Here is a 15,110-nt window from a genome sequence, read left to right as displayed (position 1 = left end):
AAGCAGTGGCGGCGCACCCGCCTCGTAAGGCCGCCCTGGCCCATCCCGCACTGAGCTCCAGGCCCATGGGCGAGCCAGCTGCGGCGGCTATAATTAGAGGGGAGCCGCGGCCCCGCCGAGCCTGATACCTCGCGCCCCCCGCCGGCGTCCCTGGGAGGAATGTGCGGGCGCGAGGCGGTGCGTCGCCGCCAGCGCGCTCCCTGGACGGTCACCGCGTGGTGGACCAAATAAAGTAAAAGGTCTGGCTCCTGCTGAGCGAGGCCGAGCAAGCGACCCGGGAGCCAGCCCAGGGGTGTGGCGAGCCCTCGGCTGCCCAGAAAAGATCAAACGCGCGTCGGCAGCAGCCGTGCCTGCCGCCTGCGAGGGTCCTTGCGCGGGCCAAGCAGTACAGGGTGGATTTGTCTTAAGTTGGAGATGGCGCATGACAAGAGCGGCCCCAAATGTCACACTCCCTTTTTGGAAATCATGATGCTGCCTTTTTTTTTTTAAGACTGTGGCTATAATAAGGCATATGTTCCATGCTGGTGGAGTAAGCACTCATGCTTAAGGGGCAACTGTATTAGCAAAAAACACTGATGCACGGTACATGTTAATACAAATGTATTTATTAAGTAGATCTCGGTGTGGGTACTACACCTGTGGGTACTACCAAGTCAGATAAAAGTCTGTAACAACTGACTGCTGAAAGGGAGTTGTCTTTTTATAGAAAAACTTATACCTTAGAAAAAATTTTTTCTACTAGTGGACCCTTGAGGTGCCACCAATTAATTAACTTCTGATTTTTGTTAATTATTGAATTTAATACTCTGTAGCAGCATCTTCCAAAATAATAATAATAAGCATGAGCCCATCCTTTTAACAAAATGACTGTTGATTACTAGCCTTGGAGCAGGGGCGTAGGAACTTCACTGTAATCTAAGAGTTGTATAACATTTTCGGTCATTGTTTAAAAAAGGATTGCAGAAGATGGACAGGAATCTCAAAAAAAAAAATAAATCCTTGCTCCAGGCTTAAGAATACCTAGACACAACCCTACTAAAAGACTTCCTTCATCACCTTATTTTTCTTTCTAGATAACAGGCACGAAAACCAGTTTAGAAGCTTGAGATGGAAATCATACAAAACAGTCCACTCCTTATATATTTTATCGAGGAACCTGGAAGCCTTTTCGGTGGAAATTTGATTCCTGGGAAGTTATTCTGGCTGGAGCCTGTTTGTCTTGACACAGCAGCCCTGTCCTCGCAGCCTGCTCTGCTCCTTCACAAAGCTCTTTGAGGGGAAACTATGTTGAGAGATACAAATTCAAGTTTTTGTGAAAGCACACCTCAGAATTGTCCAGTTCTATTCCAGATACACAAAAACAGTGAATAAAGGTCAGGGAGTCTCCAGATACCTTGGGCTTCGTGTGATCATTTCAGGTAATTCAGTTAATGTAGTGTTTCTATTTTGCAATTTTTAAAATGACCATGTACTTACCTGAAAAGGGATTAAGGAATTAAACTGGACAATCCCTATGATAGTGTTTTTCATGTCAGCCAGCTATGAGAAAGCACTGGGCATGTGTGGTAGGCGTTAGGTACTTGGGTGCAGTGAGTATGTGCCACTAAAAATGAAACTCCCCTGGTGTCCAGTAGTTAAGATTTTCTTTTCCAAAGCAAGGGGTGCAAGTTTGATCCCCGGTCGGGGAGCTAAGATTCCACATGCCCCAAAGCCAAAAAACCAAAACATGAAACAGAAAAAATATGATAACGAATTCAATAGACTTTAAAAATGGTTCACAAAAAAAATTTTTTTTTTAAATGTTGACTTCTGGTTATATCATGAAAGGGGGTCACAGCAAACAGTTTTGAAACACTGGTAAGAAGAGGCTCCCCCTGCTGTCACATAGCAGATACATCTTCTCTCCTAGGCCAGAATCCCAAGAGTCCTGTACTTGGGACTGCCACTGGGTGTAGAGCTTAGCATCAGGTGGTTTGTGAAGTTATCAACACCTTGGGGGATATATCATTCTATTGAAAATAAAATGAAATAAAATTATAGACCACAAATAAAGGGAATTAATGTTTTCCTTAAAAGTTCTCTGCTCAGATTTATTTACTGAAGGGTCAGCCTACCTAAAACCCACCAGAACGGTCTCCCTCCGTCTATGTATGGCTTTAAAAGCAAAGATGATATTTGTATGGCTGGTGGCAGGTGAGTGAGGGGAGACCTGAGGGAGTGAGAATGTGATGGAACCTATTGTATTCTTTTAAGATAATCAGTAAAAATGATGTATGATGAAAAATAAAAGAACACCTACATTGAACTTTGACTTCAGTAAAATTGTTGGATTTATTTTAAAAAATCATTTTGTGTCCATGTATTAGGAATTACACTTTTCTGCACATGGACCTTTAGGCCCATAAGTAAGCCTTCAGTAATCATGAACTTTTTGTAGTCCTGGAAGGAGCTCATTCAGGGTCTCTGGGACCAACATTGCCTGAGTTGAGTGTCAGCTGGTACCAGACTGCACTGATCGTCAGTCTGCATGTTTACTGAGGGTTTGAAGACTTCAGTGGAGTTAGGTGGACAACTTGAATTGTAAGCAGTAAAGGAAAAGAGACTGTGTGTGCAAGAATGAGAGCTTGGAGAGGAAGAATCACAGGAGAAGAATCAGCATCAGTCAGAATCATTCATTTATTCACTCAGTTCACTTATTCTTTCTCTCCATAAATCTATTTCATGGTAAAGTATGTGGGCTCTGGAACCAGACTGCTTACGCAAAAATTCCAGCTCCAACTGTTTTTAACCTTTAGGATTTAACCCTCCAATCTCCATTTAATTATCTGTGAAATGGGTTAAGGATATTACTTCCCTCGTGGTGGTGTTGAGGGGACGAATTGACAGGAGTATATAAGGTGCATACTATGATGTCTGGCATGTAATAAGTGTGTCATAATGACGAGTGGCATATTGAACTCTTAGTAAATAGTTGTTGAAGGAATCCATTTAGTCTCTAATCTTAATGAGGAAAGTGTGGTGAAAAATAAGAACCATAAAAATGTGTTTATAAGATACAGTGAAAACAGGGTTAGCCTACATGAGGAGAAATTACCCAGGAAGGTTGTACCGAGGAGGAAGCTGAGGGGAGCCAGTCACAGAGCAGGGCCCGCCAGCAGGGACTGGGTCAAAGGGCAAGCACAGGGATCCTACAGACACTGTTGAGCCCAGTTAGGACTCTGCGCTTCCAATACAGAGGCCGAAGGTTCGATCCCTGGTCTGGGAGCTAAGGTCCCATGTGCTGTGGAGCGAGGCCAAAAGATTAAAAAAAGGCAAAAGTGGGGGCTGGCTGCACTCACTCCAGCTTTCCATCTCCTCTTGGCAGGGCAAGAGAGAGGAAGACAGTCTGACTCACCTAACAGCCCAGGTGGTCTTAGAAGCTGGTTAGCGGCAGTTGCAACAGCAATACTTTTGCTGAGAAGTGGTTAATGGGTCGAAGTGGTTAAAGACATAACTGTCTTCATTCCAAACCTGGCTCCACCCCAGCTTGGCTATGTCCTCAGACATAGCCAAGTTTCCAGATGTCACTAAACCTTAGCCTCCTCATCTGTAGAATGGCAAGAAAAAGAGTACCCATTTCATAAGTCTCTTGTGAGGGCTAAGTGATTTATAAAGTTTCCTTGGGATAGTCACATAATAAACATAGTGTCTAATTATTCTAAAACAGAGAGGATCAGAGGGTGGGGAGAGTGATCACTTCATCCCCTCATCCTTCGGCCAACACCTGAGACCTCACCACTCAGGTCTTTCCCATGGGTCCTCTATGTCTGGAATCCCTCTGGTTGTCCTTTATTCTGGCTGTGCTGGGTTTTTGTTGCTGAGCGCAGGCTTTTCGTTGCAGAGTGCGGGGTCTACTCTCTAGTTGCGGTGTGCAGGCTTCTCTTGTGGTGGCGCGTGGGCTCCAGGTGCCGGGCTTCAGTAGTTGTAGCTTGGAGGCTCAGTAGTTGAGGCTCACGGGCCCTAGAGCGTGCAGGCTTCAGTAGTCATGCCACACTGGCTTAGTTGCTTCTCGGCATGTGGAATCTTCCCTGACCGGGGCTGGAACGCAGGTTCCCTGCTTTGGCAGGTGACTTTTTATCCACTGGGCCACCAGGGAAGTCCCTGATAGTCCTTCTTTAAATGGCTATTGAAACCTTTCCAAACTCCAGAGTTTTCTATCCAAGCCCCCACTCCATGGACCCCTCCCCTGTCACTCTCGATGGGAATATGGATTTCCAACATTTTGTCCATTCTTGTGCCTGCAAACTCTGCCCATCAGGCTTCTGATGCAAGTCTTCAGGGCCCTCCTCTGCCTGACTTCTACTGGTCCCATCCATCCTTGGCCCTGAAGGAGAAAAGAAAGGAAGGCTACTGTATTCTAGGGGCCCGAGAGAGGGTGGCTTGGAGACATCTATAGATGCTTCAGTTCTGATTCTGCTTCTCTGTAGCAGCAAGGGTTAAGGCCAGTTTTATCCTAAATTAACTAATGTAGACGGAGAAGGCAATGGCACCCCACTCCAGTACTCTCGCCTGGAAAATCCCATGGATGGAGGAGCCTGGTGGGCTGCAGTCCATGGGGTCACTAAGTCGGACACAGCTAAGCGACTTCACTTTCACTTTTCACTTTCATGCATTGGAGAAGGAAATGGCAACCTACTCCGGTGTTCTTGCCTGGAGAATCCCAGGGACGGGGGAGCCTGGTGGGCTGCTGTCTATGGGGTCGCACAGAGTCGGACATGACTGAAGCGACTTAGCAGTAGCAGCAGCAACTAATGTAGAATTATGTACACAAACATGTGCTGTAAGCTCTAAAGTAGCATAAAAATGCTGACTTTTACCTAACTTAGGATCCCTCTACCCACAGAAGATTTACCTGAGTCATGAATTCAGGGACTTACTTCCCCTTATGTTTAATTTATAAAAATATCAAGACTGAGACTAGTTTCTGGACAACATCACTGATTAACTTTTCTCTGTCTATGAAGTGTTTATCCAAGACTTTCCCCTAAATCTCAAGCTCATCCTCAGGATGTAGCCTTGTCTAGAAACAGGTTCTCCTGGCTTTGGTGCAGTTACAAGTCACTGGGTCACATTTCTACCCTTCCTTGAAGAACTGCCATGGTCAGGTGTGTGCCTTGGGGTCCATGATCAGGGCCAAGAAGTCAAAGGTCCCAGGAGAAATGCAGAGTCCTTCCTGCAAGGCTGATAGGAGAGGGGAGTCTGTGGGTGAGCCTCCCTTCCCTCTGGTTCCCACTGGAAGGCCACAAGAGATAAAGAAGTCAGAGTTTATATGCCTAAGGAGGCTGACTACTTTGGGCAGATCTCACAAGACTGGAAGTACCCTTGGTATTACAACATGGAAGGGCAGTGAAGAAGGCCTGTACACTGTCTTATTTCAGTGTGGGCTAAAAGTTCCATGTAGGATGATTCATATGGGAACTGCTGCCTGGCTGCTTTTTCTTGAACTATAATAAATGTATTTACAAGTCACCATGGTGGCTGAGCTCTGCAGGCTGAAACTCAGGTGGAGTATCTTTGTTGTTGTCTTGAGAATTCCTCCTCAGGAAACCCCAGTCTTGGCTTTTAAGCCCTTCCCCTGATTGGACGAGGCCCACCCACATTATGGAGAGCAATCTGCTTTACCCATGGTCTACTGATTTCACTGCTAATCATATCCGGAAAGTACCTTCACAGCAACATCAGGACTGGGTGAGCCTGTGGATGAACTACCCTTCACTCGACCAAACAACTGGGTGCCGTGGTCTAGTCAAGTTGACACGTAAAATAATCATTATGGCCACTTTCCGAGTTTTCTTCCCCTCCTCTGGCTGCCCCAGGTTGTGATGCTTCTATCAGAGATGATGCTTTCAAATGCAAAGTCACAAAACAATCTATTCAAACAGGATTCAACTCTAAGGGGAACTTATTGGCTCTTGTAACTGAAGAATCCACAGCAGACCAGCTTGAGGTCTGACTCACTTCAGGTTCATACCTCATCTCTCCCTGGTTCTCTTGGCTCCACCTTCCCTGTGTTGATTTTATCTTCAGGCAGGCTTCCCCCAAGATTATAAGATGGTTGACATGCTTTCTTATTCACACCCAAGAGGAAAGAGCAGTCGCATCCTTCCCAGAACAGAGCAGAAAGAGCACCAAGCTTGTCTCTGCTTGGCTTGTTCCTGACATCATGTGGCCAAGGGAATAGCCTGCTCTGATTGGCTTAGGTCTGCCCACACCCTGACTGATCCCAGAGCAAGGGTATGACATTTCCCTGACTGGCGTCTAGTTTGGGGTCTTCCCTGGAGCCAGGGGTAGGATCAATCCCAGCCAAACAAGCAGCTACTGCACAGTGGCCAAGGGGTGGTCTGGATGTGCACGATAACCTTAGATCTCTGCATCAGTCTCTGAAGCTTGAAGCTGCTGCTGCTGCTGCTAAGTCTCTGAAGCTTGCAGCTGCAGTGCCCAAGTCTAGGGCACAGGTAGTGCTGCAGCCTACGGGACTTGTGCCCACTGGGGCTGAGTGGTCTCAGCCTGTGGGGTCATAGGCAGCAGAGAGGACAGCTGCCCAGAAAGAGAGGTGTGTTCCCTTGTATGTCAGGGCAGAGTGAGTCCAGCGTGGAGGGGTTGGTGGTGGCCAACAGGCTGGCAGCTGTGTGCTCACTTCAGACTTCCTTGTTTCTAAACTGCCTCCCTGCCGCTAAGGGAGTGATCTCAGGACTGAACTCCTAGCAGCCAACTTTACCACTGTCAGCGTTCGAGTAGGGCTGTGATGCCGTCAAGAGGAGTGAGTCACGCTGTTCTGGTTGGGATGGTTTGGTGGGGACAAAGAATGCAGGAGGAAGGTGACTGGGAAGCTTGTGGGGGCAGTCCCTGGGGAGGAGGTTGTCTCTGAGATTCCCATCTGGAATTTGTTATTATTAAAAAAAAATTTGGCAAAAAGAGGAAAAATAATAAAAATTCTGCAGGAATATATTTATGTGTGTGTGTATATATATATATATATATATATATATAAAATGTATGTATGCTAATTCACTTCAGTCATGTCTGACTCTTTGCAGCCCCATGGACTGTAGACCACTAGGCTTCTCCGTCCATGGGATTCTCCAGGCAAGAATACTGGAGTGGGTTGCCATGCCCTCCTCCAGGGGATCTTCCTGACCCAGGGATCGAACTCAAGTCTCCTGCATTGCAGGTGGATTCTTTACAGACTGAGCCACCAGGACCTTCAAGTTGCAAAAATCCAAAGATGCTAATGTGAGAGCCAGCCTCTGTACACCAGCTGCTGTACTGTGCTACTATACTTTTCCAGGTACTGTGCTGTCAGATTAAAAATGTTTTCTTTACTTTTGGTGTTGGTTTTTTTATATATTGTTTGTGTGAAAAGTATTATAAACCTATTACAGTACAGTACTATACTAATTGTGTTAGTTGGGTACCTAGGCTAACTTTGTTGACTTGCAAACAAAGTGGATTTATGAACACACTCTTGGAATGGAATTCATTCATATGCAGGGGACTTATTGTATATAGTAAATAAGAGAAGCCTCTACTTAAATTTAGATCTGCTAACTCTAAATCCCCACCCCTTTTCCCCCAATGTTTAAGAGTAACACTTTGGCGGTTGGAGGGCGGCTATCAATATAGCAAATATTAGGTAAGGTGTGTGCCGCAGAATGGATTATACTAGACTCACTATCCCCCTTTCACTCACTGGTTTCTTCTCATGCTTCATGGCTTAGCTTGCTAATGCAGGAGTCACATGTTCCTGTTGTCTTTATTCTCCTGGTTTAATCAGGAAAACGAGCCAGAAGAACTGCAACGATTAGCCTGGGATCATTAGAAGAGGAAAGAATTTATATTCACAGTGACTGTATTTCTAGTCCATTGATTAGGCAATTTTGCTTTTATGAATCAATTGGGGTGATTGCTATGCTAAATAAAATGTAGAATTGCTATCACAAGGAAAACATGAATTATTAGCTTTAAACACAGACTGTCTATGCCTGTAGTTAGGTTTCCTATGGAATATTTCCTATTTTCTCATCCTGATTCCTGTCTTGGTTTTCTCAAGAGGTACCCTTAGAGGTTCCTTAACTCTGTTGTGGATGTAGCAGTGTAATCCAACAACATGGGGTATCCTGATGTGCCTGTATGCCTGCGTGTATGCTCAGTCACTTCAGTCGTGCCCGACTCTGTGACCCTATGGACTGTAGCCCACCAGGCTTCTCTGTCCATGGGATTCTCCAAGCAAGAGTACTGGAGTGGATTGCCATGCCTTCCTTCAGGGGATCTTCCTTACCCAGGGATTGTACCCACGCCTCCTGCATCTTCTGCACTGCAAGCAGATTCTTTATGGCTGAGCCACTGGGGAAGTGCTAGGTATCCTGATATGTGACATTATTACTCAAGGTCCTTTGACAGCTCCCTGGTGGATGCAGAGTGGGGTTCAAAGTCAACACAAGGGACTTTAAGACAATACCACTGCCACGCATACCTTCATTCTGCAGCTCCAATCCAGAAGGCATGATGATTTTTTTTTTTTGGAAAATATACACAATCACCTTTGGAGGTTCTAGTAATAACTACACCAACAACCTCATCTCTTATAAATGAGTTACATTTTTTTCTTAGGGTATACAGAGGTCATTTCATAAATTGCACATTTCACACTGATTAATCTCAGTGGATTGCCTCTTGCTACAGCAAATATGATAATGTCCAACAATTGTAATGAATAATCATGGAACTTTATGCCATAAGAGGATGCTTTAAAAGCTAAATAATCATTTTTAAGAGGACACTAGAAGATTGAGGAGGGCAGAATGGAGATGGAAGAAAGAGGAGAAAACAGAAAAACAGCAATGAAGGAAGTGCTCAGGGGACTAAAACGTTGAAAAGCCAGAGTTTAGGCTTTCAGAACAAAGAAGGAGGCATTTGGCTTCAATAAGATGGGGATCTGATGGATTCTAGAGACCAGAGGTTTTATTAATTAATTTATTCAACAAACATTCATTGTATGCATCCTATATGGTAAGGCCGTGAGCATTTTAGATTGTTATCGTGTTTTTAAGATCTGGCAGCCTTATAGCCTACAGAAAAAGGACTGAAACATAACAGACATTTAATGAATAAAAAGAGAAAGGAGAAAAAAAAGGAGGAAAAAGCAGAAATGGGGACTTTCCTGGTAGTCCAGTGGTTTAAGACTCTGGGCTTCCAGTGCAGGTGGTGTGGGTTGTATCCCTGGTCAGGGAACTAAGATCCCACATGCCACCTGGTATGGCCAAGTGGCCAAATGATATGGCCAAAAACTTAAAAAAAAATTTTTTTAATAAATAGAAAAAAAGCAGAAATGGAAGAAAGTAGCAACAGCAGTCAATGCAAACAAAACCCCCATTGCAAGCCCTGATTTTTCCCAGAAAAAATAGATATAATGTTCTGTAAACGCTTTCCAGTTTTCCTCAGCAAAGTCAGGCAGTCCTCAGTTCAGTTCAGTTCAGTCGCTCAGTCGTGTCCAACTCTTTGCGACCCCATGAATCGCAGCACGCCAGGCCTCCCTGTCCATCACCAACTCCCGGAGTCCACCCAAACCTATGTCTATTGAGTCGGTGATGCCATCCAACCATCTCATCCTCTGTCGCCCCCTTCTCCTCCTGCCTTCAATCTTTCCCAGCATCAGGGTCTTTACAAATGAGTCAGCTCTTCGCATCAGGTGGACAAAGTATTGGAGTTTCAGCTTCACCATTAGTCCTTCCAGTGAACACCCAGGGCTGATCTCCTTTAGAATGGACTGGTTGGATCTCCTTGCAGTCCAAGGGACTCTCAAGAGTCTTCTCCAACACCACAGTTCAAAACCATCAATTCTTCGGCACTCAGCTTTCTTCACAGTCCAACTCTCACATCCATGCATGACCACTGGAAAAATCATAGCCTTGACCAGATGGACCTTTGTTGGCAAAGTAATGTCTCTACTTTTAATATGCTGTCTAGGTTGGTCATAGCTTTTCTTCCAAGGAACAAGCATCTTTGAATTTCATGGCTGCAGTCACCATCTGCAGAGATTTTGGAGCCCCAGAAAATAAAGTCTCTCACTGTTTCCACTGTTTCCCCATCTATTTCCCATGAAGTGATGGGACCGGATGCCATGATCTTCGTTTTCTGCGTGTTGAGCTTCAAGCCAACTTTTTCACTCTCCTCTTTCACCTTCATCAAGAGGCTTTTTTAGTTTCTCTTCACTTTCTGCCATAAGGGTGGTGTCATCTGCATATCTGAGGTGATTGATATTTCTCCCGGCAATCTTGATTCCAGCTTGTGCTTCTTCCAGCCCAGCGTTTCTCATGATGTACTCTGCATATAAGTTAAATAAGCAGGGTGACGATATGCAGCCTTGACGTACTCCTTTTCCTATTTGGAACCAGTCTGTTGTTCCATGTCCAGTTCTAACTGTTGCTTCCTGACCTGCATATAGGTTTTTCAAGAGGCAGGTCAGATAGTTTGGTATGCCTATCTCTTTCAGAATTTTCCACAGTTTATTGTGATCCACACAGTCAAAGGTTTTGGCATAGTCCATAAAGCAGAAATAAATGTTTTTCTGGAACTCTCTTGCTTTTTCCATGATCCAGCGGATGTTGGCAATTTGATCTCTGGTTCCTCTGCCTTTTCTAAAACCTAGGCAGTCCTAGGCACAAGCATATGACACAATTTTTGTAAGTCCTTCCCTCCAGCAGATACTGATTATGAAGAACAAGACTCAGATCCTATTCTCAAAGAACTTAGAATCTACTTGAAAATTTTGAACTAACATACATTAAATTATGGATCCCACTAAAATGATATTCAAGCAGGTCAAGGGAGGCCTGATGCATACTTTGGCTGCAAGATTCAAAGAAGGGAGCAAGTCTAGCTGGTGACAGAAGGGAAAGAAAGATTCATGGAAAGGATGGGTTCCAGGAAGTACCCTGGAGGTGGGGGGACCACTACATCAGACGGAGCAAAAATAAGCGTCACATATTTGGGGACCAAGCAGAATCTGTGACTCCTAACTGAAAGATAATTACTGGGGAGTGATGGGACATGAAGTCTGACTATAGCATCAGGTGGAATTTCCAAAGGCCCTGAAACTCATGTGTGAGAAGACATCAGGGGTCCAAGGGTGTCTGTCATGACAGCAGTGCCGTGGGAAGTCACCGGGGCAGAGGTTTTCATGAACGATGGAACTGCGGCTCAGGTATGTGGACTTAGGGCCGCTGACAGGCCACCAGATTCTGAGGAACTGGACCAGTGTGGCAGCACAGAGGAGCTAGTAGATGAGCCATTTCAACAAAGAAGTAGATCAGACTTGGAGACCAGTCTGATTTAGGGCATGGATGGGAAGAGGGCGTGGAAGATGCAAATATTGTCCATTTGTGTGAAGGGGAGCAAGATTCACCTTGGGAGAAATGCCCAGGTATGTGAGTAAAAATGAATTGATGTTAAGCTGGGCACACTTCAGAACAAAAAGAAGAACACGCCCTCCCTCCCCAGCCCCCAGGGTTAGGCAAGGATGGTAATAGGTGATGCAAAGCACATCCAGCAGGAAATGGGCCAGGCTTCCCGGCAAGGTGCGAGGTGTGGTGGAACAGAATTGAACCAGGACGTTCTGGGCACTCAGGAGGTGTTCTCCGTCCTCTACCGTTTGAATTGTTGGTGGTACGTATGCTGCATAAGCATCACGTGTTCAGTCCTGCCTCCACTGACCTGCTCATTCCGTGTGTGCTCTGTATGTATACAAGGCTCCTCACTGGGCACCACGGCAGAAACGGGTAAGATAGGGTTGGGGGATCTTCAGGAAGCTCTCAGTCTATTGGGAAGACACAGATAAACATGTGTGTGTGTGTGTGCTAAGTCGCTTCAGTCGTGTCTGACTCTTTGTGATCCCATGGACTGTAGCCCACCAGGCTCCTCTGTCCATGGGATTCTCCAGGCAAGAATACTGGAGTGGGTTGCCATGCCTTAGTCTAGAGGATCTTCCCAACTCAGGGAATGAACCTCCCTCTCTTATGTCCCCTGCATTGGCAAGTGGGTTCTTTACCACTAACATCGCCTGGGAAGCTCACAGATAAACACAGAAGGGAGCAGTAAGCCTGAGGAAAGCATTTGAAGTAGCCATTACAGGGAACTCATGGATGCTGTGTTGAATTAGGATTAAAGAGGGTAAAATTTCAGAGTTCCTTCGAAGACTTCAGGATTTTTTTTTTTTGCAGGAGCAGAGAGCGGCATGAGTCAGGATTAGAAGTTTGTGTCTCAGGAATTCACTGGTGTCCAGTGGTTAGGGCTCTGAGCTTTCACTCCCAAAGACATGGGTATGCTGTCAGCCCCTTGGTGTGTCCAAAATTTTTTTAAAAAAGAAAGAAACAAAAAAATTTGTGTCTCAAAGTTCAACATGTAAGAGGCAAGGGCTGTAGTCCTTCCAGAGACCTAGAGAAGTTAAGCAGTGTAGCTCCCGGGAGGCTAAGACACAGAGAACATGCTTTTTTCACATCAGAGGACCAAACTGAGCCAAAGAACACAGGCTTTTTTTTTTGTTTAATCTTTACCGATTAGGATACTTTTAAATGCTATTTTCTGGGTGCATACAAAGTCGTGAAGTACGGATTTTCTTTTCATCAGTGTACGGCATCAGTAGGAAGTAAACTCAGATCTTCCCTCCAAAGTCACAGCTCTGGGCCAGGCAGCGTTCTTCTGTGCCCTGTGCGTGGAGGAGAGACAGGCTGTGGTGGACACTTGGGCTCAAATCTGCCATTCAGATGTTCCTGATTTAGGTCCAGCGGGGCTGCCGGACACTCTAGTCGGGAGCCTGGAGCCCTGGCCTCTGGGGCCGGTTCTCAGTCTGTAACACTGCGACCTTTCATCCCTGAACATCTCAGAGATTCCCACCCCCACCCCTGCCTGGCCCTGGGAGAGCCCTGATGCATTTGCAGTAGGCTTAGGGTGTGTGTGTGCGTGTGTGTGTGTTAGTCATGTTGGACTCTTAGCAACCCCATGGACTGTAGTCTGCCAGGCTCCTCTGGGCATGGGATTCTCCAGGCAAGAGTACTGGAGTGGGTTGCCGTTCCCTTCTCAAGGGGATCTTTCTGATCCAGGGATTGAACCTGGGTCTACAGCTATGCAAAAAGGAAGTTTAGCTAAGTCAGTAACCCCCTAGGTTTGGACATCCGATAGTCTGGGTTCAAATTCAGCCTCACTATGAAGTCAGAGAAGGCAATGGCACCCCACTCCAGTACTCTTGCCTGGAAAATCCCATGGATGGAGGAGCCTGGTAGGCTGCAGTCCATGGGGTTGCGAAGAGTTGGACACGACTGAACAACTTCACTTTCACTTTTCACTTTCATGCATTGGAGAAGGAAATGGTAACCCACTCCAGTGTTCTTGCCTTGAGAATCCCATGCCCAGATCTATGGGGTCGCACAGAGTCGGACACGACTTAAGCGACTCAGCAACAGCAGCAGCATGAAGTCTGGACAAGTTATTTTCTAGGGCTCTGTTTTCTTATGCAGACCGGGCATAAGGAAAGCACTGGTCTCATAGCACGTTTGTGGATATTGAATGAAACGATCTATTTAAAATGCTTCCTGCTGTAGCTGTACCTAGTACGTGCTCAACGTGTGATCCTCGGTATCTGAATATGCCTGTACCCGGGTTCCAGGCCAATGCTAGGGGTAAACAAGGCTGCCTGTACCCTTCTTTGCTTCTCTCTCCTAGCAACCCAACTCAAACATCAGCTGCTGAAACTCTAAGCCTCATTAACAGGCAGCTTCATCTCTGAGATACTTTCACCGTGTGGTATGGACCCCATTTTGACCCCCTACTGTTTTGTTTTCCTGCTAATTTTCTGGTTAATCCAAGGACTTGAACAACAGTGTTACCCCTGCCCCACCCCCACCCCCAACCACCATCCCCACGGGAAGATGGACAGCAGGCAACTGGGGAACTGGGGTCATGGCAGCCCAGAGGTAAATCCTGCCCAAGAAGCCCTGTAGGAGAGCCCACAAAAGAAAGAGACTCTTTGCCAAAGGAGATTTTATTTTGCAGTTTCCAAAAGGTAAGGGAATGCTTCCAACAAGTTTTTTTTTTTTTTGCTTACAGACTCAGAATTTAAACACAGGACACTGAATGGGCAGAACCTTGGCCCACCCCTGAGTGCCTGGGGCGCGTTGCCAGCACCAAGAGTTCGAGTTTCTGCCCAGTAGGCTTGTAACCTGAACTTTCTATTTCTAAAATCCCAGTTCTTAGTAGCCAGCACACATTTTGAGCCACAAAATTCTGAGAATTATTGCACTTGTCAGCTGCTAAGTCACATGCCCTTCAGCCTGGTCCCTTTCATTGGTATAATCATACTTCTGTTAGAGACTATGAATTTCACTGTCACATAAAAATTGGCATCTCTTTTAATACCACCCAGGGCTTGCCATAATCAGCCAGAAATATACCGTTGGGCTTGTCATAATTCATCAATTTTCAGGATCCCTCAGGAACTCCAAATACAATGACTGATAGCAAATTAATGGATCTTCCCATTTAACTTCATTAAAGGACTGACCCCATGATGAAAATTTAGTTTAATTAGGATAATATCTCATATTTAAAGTGCCTCAAAGCCAGGAAGCCCACAGATCTTCTCTCTTAATTTTTAGAACAACACTATGTGTCACTTAGAGCAAAGCTATGTTTGTTCCCATTTCATGGATGAGAAGAAGTTGCCTCATGTTAACAAGTAAAATAACAATTACAGAGTTAGGAGCCATGGATGCGAGCCCAGACTCAGGATTTGCAGTTAAGATTGACTTTATTGGCTTCATGTATGTCTGTGAACTATTCAGCAGAACAAAAATACATACAGAATTTTTTTTTTTTTTAATCCATGTTTAATGAATAGGGAATCCTGTGTACATGGCCAGGCTGTAAATAGATGGCAGTAGTGGAATGCAGGCATGGACAAATATAGAATGAAGCTTGTGCTCAGCAATGCTGCCCCCCTCCCTCGCCCCCAGTCCCCAGGCTGGTATGTTAACTGGTCTGTTTGGAAGCTTTTTTCCTTCGTCTTCTTCTTTTTTTTT

This window comes from Bison bison, unplaced genomic scaffold, assembly GCF_000754665.1.
Source record: "Bison bison bison isolate TAMUID 2011002044 unplaced genomic scaffold, Bison_UMD1.0 scf7180017864462, whole genome shotgun sequence".
NCBI lineage: Eukaryota > Metazoa > Chordata > Mammalia > Artiodactyla > Bovidae > Bison > Bison bison.
This window is presented reverse-complemented; position numbering follows the sequence as displayed.